Source organism: Nicotiana tomentosiformis, chromosome 3, assembly GCF_000390325.3.
Source record: "Nicotiana tomentosiformis chromosome 3, ASM39032v3, whole genome shotgun sequence".
Classification (NCBI taxonomy): domain Eukaryota; kingdom Viridiplantae; phylum Streptophyta; class Magnoliopsida; order Solanales; family Solanaceae; genus Nicotiana; species Nicotiana tomentosiformis.
Window position 1 is genome coordinate 94,048,135 of NC_090814.1, and position 8,472 is coordinate 94,056,606.

Here is an 8,472-nt window from a genome sequence, read left to right on the forward strand (position 1 = left end):
AGAAACTAAGCAAATTAATACAAAGAAAATATAAATCACATGAATGGAAAGATATTAACCAAGCTGGGAGTGAGACTCAAGAATTAAATCTATAGAATATTGAATATTCAAAAAGATAAATCTAAATAATACGAAATGAAACATATTCAATACATTGTAGTTTGCTACTCATAATAGCTACAATATCTTGTATCTTAGCTTGCTAGTAAATATGCTGGAAATAATTTAGCTTCAATAAGAGTAGCATAATAGGTTTGGAAATTAGGATTTTGAGTTTAATTACTCGTTGGCTTGTAACTGTTTTCATAATTCCAAGATCAAAAAAAAAATTAATGCTTTATTATTTTTAAAATTAATATATAAATATATTTTTCACATGTAAATTTATTTGCGGTTCGGTATTTTTCGGTTTATTTTCATAAAATAAAAAACCTACCTTAATTATCGGTACAGTTATAAATTTATATAAAACTTACGGTTTTATTAAAAGAAACCTAAAAATCGGTTTGGTAAGGTACGATTCGGTCGGTTTAGTCGATTTTTAAATATCAATTACCCTTAACTAGATCTGAACGCCCTCGAGCTTTTCCCAAACAATGAAATAAGAGATCTGCATTTTTTCTTTTTATTCTTTTTTTTTAAAACGATTTATGAATTTATTTTCTTTTCTTTTTTTTTCTTTTCAACAAACAGTCAGTGGCGGAGCTAGCCTTTTGGTTACGGGTTCGACCGAACCCAATGACTTTGGTCCAAATCTTATATTCTTAAAAAATGATTGAATAGCTTAACCAATACCTTAGAGAACTAGAATTTTGAACTCATAGTCATCGAATCCTAGTCTCGCCTCTTCATACAGTACATTAATGTTGTAATTACTTGTTGCATCGTTATACTTCTAGATTATGGTCTTGGTCCATTATGTTGAGGTACATGACTCAATAATATAAATTCAAAGAAAAAAATTCATTTAAAAGAGCGGCTAATTTGAGGCTTGAGCATTGATAATGAAAAAATAAGAAATTAAAATTAGCACTTTGAATCCCTGAATTTTTCATTTACCAGTTTCAATTCCTATGTTCACCTAATTATAATTTACCTCAATTAAACTGATTTTATGGTTTTGGTCCAATTATTATAGAGGTAGATGGAAATTCTACTTTGCTCTAGGTAATACTGATATTAGCTAAAAATCTATTGCTGAATGTCTGTTATTGTAGTTGGAAAGAATGTATTTATTTGTAAACTACAGTAATAAAACAATACAAGCAGCATAATTGACTTTTCACAGAGAATAATGAAGTTTATAACGAGAAGAAAGGAGAGTCCCGTTTGCAGGAATAGTATCATGAATATCGGAATTAGACTATGTTTCTAGTAACTAGTCAGCCGGGAGCACTTCGAATAGAGAAACCTTACTCACATTGTACATGCACGACGGAGCTGGAAGTCCGAGTACGAGTCCGGTCAAACTGAGTAACTTTGCTCAAATAATATATTTATGTTAAAAAATTCATTAAATATGTATAAATATTGAATTTATAATCCAATTAGTAGTACTTGAAGTCGTTGTTTTAAGATTTAAAACTCATAAAATTAAATTTTTGGCTCCGCTCGTAAGATTATTCATGATTGGAAACCGAGAGATCTCAACTTAAAACACATAGTTCATGTCTTTCATGGGTGTATCCACATAAATTTGGTACTTCCAGGCGGCAAACTTCAGATTTTAGCCAAAAAATGCCACCGGCAAAAAACGGAAGTTGGGCAATGACTACTGAGCCGTGAAGGACTAGTTGAATCGAAGTGGTTTTAGCGCCCGTTTAGTCATAGATTTTGATTATTTTTTTTAAAAAAAATTGAAAACACTGATCAATTTTTGAAAAAAAAAAAATGAAGTTTCAGTTTTTGGGTGAAATTTTTTCTTTCGGTCACAAAACTTCAAATTTTTTTCAAATAAAATGCATGTCAAATACAACTTCAAGTTTTAAAAATTATTTTTCAACATAACTTCAAAAATTCATTTTTCAAGTTTCAACCAAATTTATGTCCTGGCTTAATTTAGACGGTGCGTGGCGTTTTGGCAAACAATAAATGAAAAGGTTGTTAGCAATAATGAGAGTGAGAGGAAAGAGGAAATTGGAGAATATGGTCTAACCATCTTTTGGCTCATCTACAACGTTGCAAACTAAAGCTGATAAAATATGTTGAGAAAAAATTATAAACGACTGATTTTCTCTTTTTCATTTTATCTAGTGGCAAATGTTAGAATTTAATGAGCTATTGAATTTAGTTAAAAAAGAAAAAACAAATACCATAAAAATGGCTAAAAGATTAATTTGATTAACTGTTTAGTTATGGTTCACGTTTGTAACAAACCCAACTTAATGACGTTTTTTTTATATAAGCAAAACTGATTGAACTTGAAATACCTAAAGTCCCTAAAAGCGTGTATATACATAATTCACGAATAGAGACCGTCTTTTGATAAATTAATAAGCATATGCGTGTGTAAATTATGTACCAATTTCACCATTTCATAATTAATTACTATAGATTTATGTTTTCTCTTTTTTCTTTCAACACGAAATATAAGATAAATGGGTAAGATTTGTTACCTAGTGCGACAATAATTCAGCAGGAAATTGTCCTATAATAGCTATATCTTGTTTAGTCGTTATTCACATTACGTAATAAACAATATGTGGAACAAGTATCTCGATATTACAATAATAGACACATATTACAAATTTACAATACTCAAGCGGCAATTATGAAGCAAGTATTTTAAGGAGGCTTAACTTCAGTTTCTCCTTTTTGATGCGTGAATATGATCGTCTCATTAATGTTAAATCATCCTAAAAAGGATAATCACGAAGAAAAAAAAAAGTGCAAACAGATAGCAATTTGGTTAGAACCCCTTCTCCATACTATTGGATCACTTTCTTAATTTAGTTATGAAAATATTATTATTAATGTCCATTTATTACTCTGCTACAGATAATATTCCTGAAGAAGATTATCCGTTTAGTACTCTATTGAAGTTTATCTACAAGCAACTGATGCAGGCATGTTGCAAGCAATTCAATTAAATGATTTGCAGCAATTTCTTATTAAACAGGTAGGTTACGAGCAGCTCATGCAAATAGCTTACAAGCAGCTCAAGAAAAGCCTCGCAACTGTTTCCTGAAAAGACTTACAACTGCTTCCTGAAAAGACTCGCAGTTGTTTCCTTTCTTCTATAAATAGAGGAGTTTTCAATTCATTATGTACATCAGTTTGAAGTTGAATAATATATCAATTTGTTTCTCTCTATACTTGTCTTCGATTTATTTACTTTAGAGTTTTTATTTTATAACACGTTATCAGCACGAGACTCTATCATTTTGAGCACTTACTTCGAATTTACTTTCTATTTCAATGTTCATCTCTGATGTAAGGCGACGCTCTTACGTATGTGATTAGACCTTGTTCATTCCGAATATCATAAGGCATATTATATCCTTAAGGTGGTGAATGGTGGAGCTTTAAAATTAAGTTTAAGTTCTGACCAACTGAGGTGTTGAGATGCTGGCAGTAACGTTCTTCCCGATTGAAGATATGGTAGCTTTGCATGACATGGTTATCTTGTGTGGTATTATGCTCATAACTGTTTAATTCCAATTAAATTTTGCTTGGCTATATTTTTTGAAAGTGTTCCAACTAAAGTCACGCTCTTGATTACGATGATTTTACGAGCATCATCGTCTATCATGTCTAAAACTCAAGCACCACTTTAAAAGTATTTTCATGCTTATCATGTAAGGTTTTTACCTTAAATTAAAGTCTTATAACTTGATTCTAAAGGCGAGCAAAGACAATAAGTTTGCTTGCAACTCTAGTAGAGTTTGAAAGTAAAATACGATCATCAGAAAATGGTAGATCTCATATATCTCATTGTAACTAAATTTATTAACCATCAGAAGTGGTATATACCTATGACCACCAGAAATGGTAATTTAGGTTTGCTATGGTTATAATAAAGATAAGGTAGAGAAAATTCTCTATATTATATGTATACCTCGATTTGTTCGTGAAATAGCAAATATCTTAAAAGAGATTTGAATCATCACAATTTGATGTGATTGTGCACGTTTAGATAATTATGTTCCATTCCCTGAAGGATGAAAACTTTGATAAATATTGATTAATTCCCATAAGTAAATATGACAATGTTAATAAAGTTTATAAATATGAACACGCGCTTAAGTGTGAAGATATCACAATTCACCTCCAGAAGAAGTAATATGATTGAGAGAATATATTCTCAATATTTCATATTTTAAAATTCCCCCGAAATAGTAAATAATTAAATTTTTTTCCTGAAGCGGGAAAATATTATGTAGTGATAAAAATATTAAAATTCTTAATTTTCGTCATTTATAAATTTAGAATTGTTTTTATATTGTTCATTTGATTATGATTTTCTCTCATGATACCAGAAGTGTCTGAGCAATATTTGATAGTACAAAATTTATCAAAAGCTCCTAAAGAGCTAACTGTTTGTCTAGAAGACACATGAACAAGTAGTGTCTGAATAATATTTGATTGTAGACAATAAATTGAAGACTCCCAGAGAGCTTATTTGTCATTATTGAGGTCAAAACATATGTTATGATAAACCAGAAGTTTACTAATACAAATGACTATCACATTGAGACCACAAATGATTGGAAGATTGAAAATCTTTATGTTTCCACAATCATGGGGGGTAAATTAATATGCATGTGAGAAGTTATCCGTCTTATTCTTCAATTTGTAAACCAGAGGTTTACGAATGCAAAAGCAGTCACAATAAATTAGAAGTTTTGCTGAGGCAAAAGTAGCTACAGTAAATCAGAAATTTACTGATACAAAAGTAGTCACAATAAATCAGAAGTTTACTAATCAAAAGTTTATGCCATAATAAATCAGAAGTTTACTAAACGATAGCACATGTCATGATAAACTTGAAGTTTTCATTTGCCATATGGTATAAATGTGATGAGCTAGTTGAGAATTTAGACCTGCATATACTGAAGAACTAGAAGATTCTTCAAGAATTCTTTTGTGTTGTTTGTTCTCATAATAAATTGATTATACTAGCTAAAGTTGAGACTAAGACCCCTAAATCCTGGAATATGTAAAAGGTGAATATTGGCTCATTCACCTATCATGTGAACCACTTATAGATGCATATATGAGATGGTTAAATGTGTGTTGGCATTTGAAATTGCTTTTCTCAAATGAGAGCATAATTTTCAGATTATGAAATCAAGACAATTCATATTGATAATGATGGTTTATATCCAAGCTGGTTTAGCATTGAATAGCTCGTGTTAATGGCTAAACTATTGCTTATGAGACGAAAGATTCATGTGATGGTCTAAGATTTTTTAAATTGCATACAACAGCACTTGTATGCATCAGACCAACAATATATGATAAGTCCTCCTCTCACACTTGGTTTAGGATCAGAAACCAAATATTTTTACTATCTAATAACTTTAGATGTGTGATATATGATTAATTTCTCTACCACAATGCACAAAGATAGGTTTCACAAAGAAGATTGGGGATATATGTTAGTTTTTGTAACATTTGGGGATGGAATTAGCAGCCGGAGAATATGCTATATGAAATGAATTATCATTAATATGATCCTCATTCAGAAGATAATTCAAGTCAAATGCCAGAAGCATTTGCTGAACCAAAATTAAAAATTATATTTCAGCTGCAAATGCTCCTATTAAAATTAAAGTACATGAAGGATAAAGTTTACTACAAGCATAAAGCGTAGTTCATAGGTAACATTCCTTAAAAATTTATAGGAGCAAGTGATCAAAATGACCATAATGAGGAGGAAATGAGCTCTAGAATAGCCCACGACATAACATTTTATGAAACTCTAGAAGAAGTCCAGGTACCTGAAAATAAAGAAAGTGATGAGATTTCAACAAGTTATGTCGCTTGCAAACCGATACAAAATGATCGTCGACGATATATTTGATACAATATAGTGCACAATATTGTAAGAGATTGTGAGGATCAGACCTGCAGTCTAGACACTTGAAGATGTCATGCCCTTTAAATGAAGTCATAACCTATATGACTCATTTGATTAAATCTCTATAAAGTTCCATGAAGTATTTAAAATGCGTGAAGCATATAGTTTCAAAGTCTATAGAAATGTACTCGATCATATTACAAAGGACTTTGTACGACTTAAAGGAATCTGGGCGCATGTGGTATAATCGCCTCAGTGAATATTTGTTGAAAGAAGGTTACATAAGTGATGTTATTTGTCCATGTATTTTTATAATAAAAATGTCATCAGAATTTATTATATTTATTGTTTATATTGATGACATAAATCTTGTTGGAACTACAGAAGAGCTCCAAAAGGCAATTGAATACCTTAAGAAAGAATTTGAGAAGAAAGATCTTGAAAAGACAAAACTTTGTCTTGGTATGCAAATTGAACATTTAGTAGACGAAATTTCTATCCATTTATCTGCCTATACATAAAGGGTCTTAAAATACGTTTACATGGACAAAGCACACTCATTGAGTACGCCAATGATTGTTTGATCACTTGAAGTGAATAAAGATCCATCCCGACCTCCAGAAGAGGACGAGGAACGCCTTGATCATGAAATATCCCATCTTATTATAATTGGTGCACTTATGTATCTTGCTAATGCTACAAGCCATGACATAACATTTTATGTTTATTTATTAGCAAGATATAGCTCTTCTGCTACACGAAGATATTGGAACTAGATTAAACATATATTGCGATATTTAAAGGGAACTCTTGATATGAGTTTGTTTTATGCAAACAAAGGTAGTGCAGATCTTGTTGGTTATGCAGATGCGGGTTATATATTTGAGCAAGTAGGGAGTGTGTATGGTTGAGATCAGTGATTCATTTCATTCTAGAAAAACGTGGTTTGGAATGTGATAGAAGGCCTACAATTTTATACGAAGACAATGATGCATACATAGCCCAATTGAAGGGAGGATTTATAAAAGGAGATAGAACGAAGCACATTTCACCAAAACTATTCTACACACATAATTTTCAGAAAAATAGTGATATTGATGTGCAACAAATCCGTTCAACTGAAAATCAGATAGATTTATTCACCAAGTCTTTGCCAATTGCAACCTTCAAGAAGATGCTATACAAGATTGGAATGCAAAGACTTAGTTATTTGAAATAACATCTTTATCAGGGGGAGTAAAGTATGCACTGTACTCTTTTTTCCTTGCCTAGATTTTTTCAATTGGATTTTTCTAGTAAGGTTTTTAATGAGGCATCTTGCGATGTATATTATTAGTGTACTCTTTTTCCTTGACTAGAGTTTTTTCCCACGGAATTTTTCCTAGTAAGGTTTTAACGAGGCACTTAATATTGAAATCCAAGGGGGAGTGTTATGGAAATATTATTGTGGATGTCCATTTATTACTCTGCTATAGATAATATTCCTGAAGAAGATTATCCGTTTAGTACTCTATTAAAGTTTATCTACAAGCAGCTGATGCAGGCAGGTTGCAAGCAACTCAATGAAATGATTTGCAACAGCTTCTTATTAAACAGGCAGGTTGCAAGCAGCTCATGCAGACAGTTTACAAGCAGCTCAAGAAAAGTCTCGCAGCTGCTTCCTGAAAAGCCCTGCAGCTGCTTCCTGAAAAGCCTCGCAGCTGCTTCCTTTCTTCAATAAATAGAGGAGTTTTCAGTTCATTATATACATAAGTTTGAAGTTGAATAATATATCAATTTCTCTCTCTATACTTGTCTTCGGTTTATTTAGTTTTTATTTTATAACAAATTTCAAATTATTGGTAAATGATTAATCTGCACGTGTTTGTATATTTATTATTGAGGAATTATCTTAAATATTAGTATTTGGCTGCTAAATTGTTTACGTATTCGTAGTTTTACTATATTATGATAATTATTGCTTGTAATTATTTTTAGAAATTTTAAAATCAACATTTCACGTTTCATTATAACATTAACATAAATTGATGTTAATTTATGATCAACAACAGAAAGTTATATTTCACAATGACCTTTTTTTAAGGTTTATAAAATAATAAAAAATGTTTTCGGACAAAACTCGCGTATTGCTTTTGGTGTTACTACTCTCTCCATCTCAATTTATATGAAATTATTTGATTAGACATGCAGTTAGAAAAAATAAAAAAACTTTTAAAATATGTAATGCAAAATAAATCGTAGTGTATAAGTGGGAGAAAAAAGAGGATGTCACGTATAATAAAATAGAAGAAATACTGCCTATTTACTAGTACACAATTGTTGAACAATCTCCAACTTTCGAAAACTTTTTTTCTATTGAACTTTATGCCCAAATATAAATTCTTTTCAAGTTGAACGTAAATTTTTCTTCTTTCTTAAAACTCAAGTCAAATATTGTCAAATGCCTATGG

General features: G+C 30.9%; 1 long non-coding RNA gene across 1 annotated transcript in view; it reads left to right on the forward strand.

The window, feature by feature from the left end:
• LOC138908782 (uncharacterized) overlaps window positions 1-8,472 on the forward strand; it is a 165,269-nt gene that overhangs the window by 23,972 nt on the left and 132,825 nt on the right. The gene's annotated exons all lie outside the window — the stretch shown is intronic.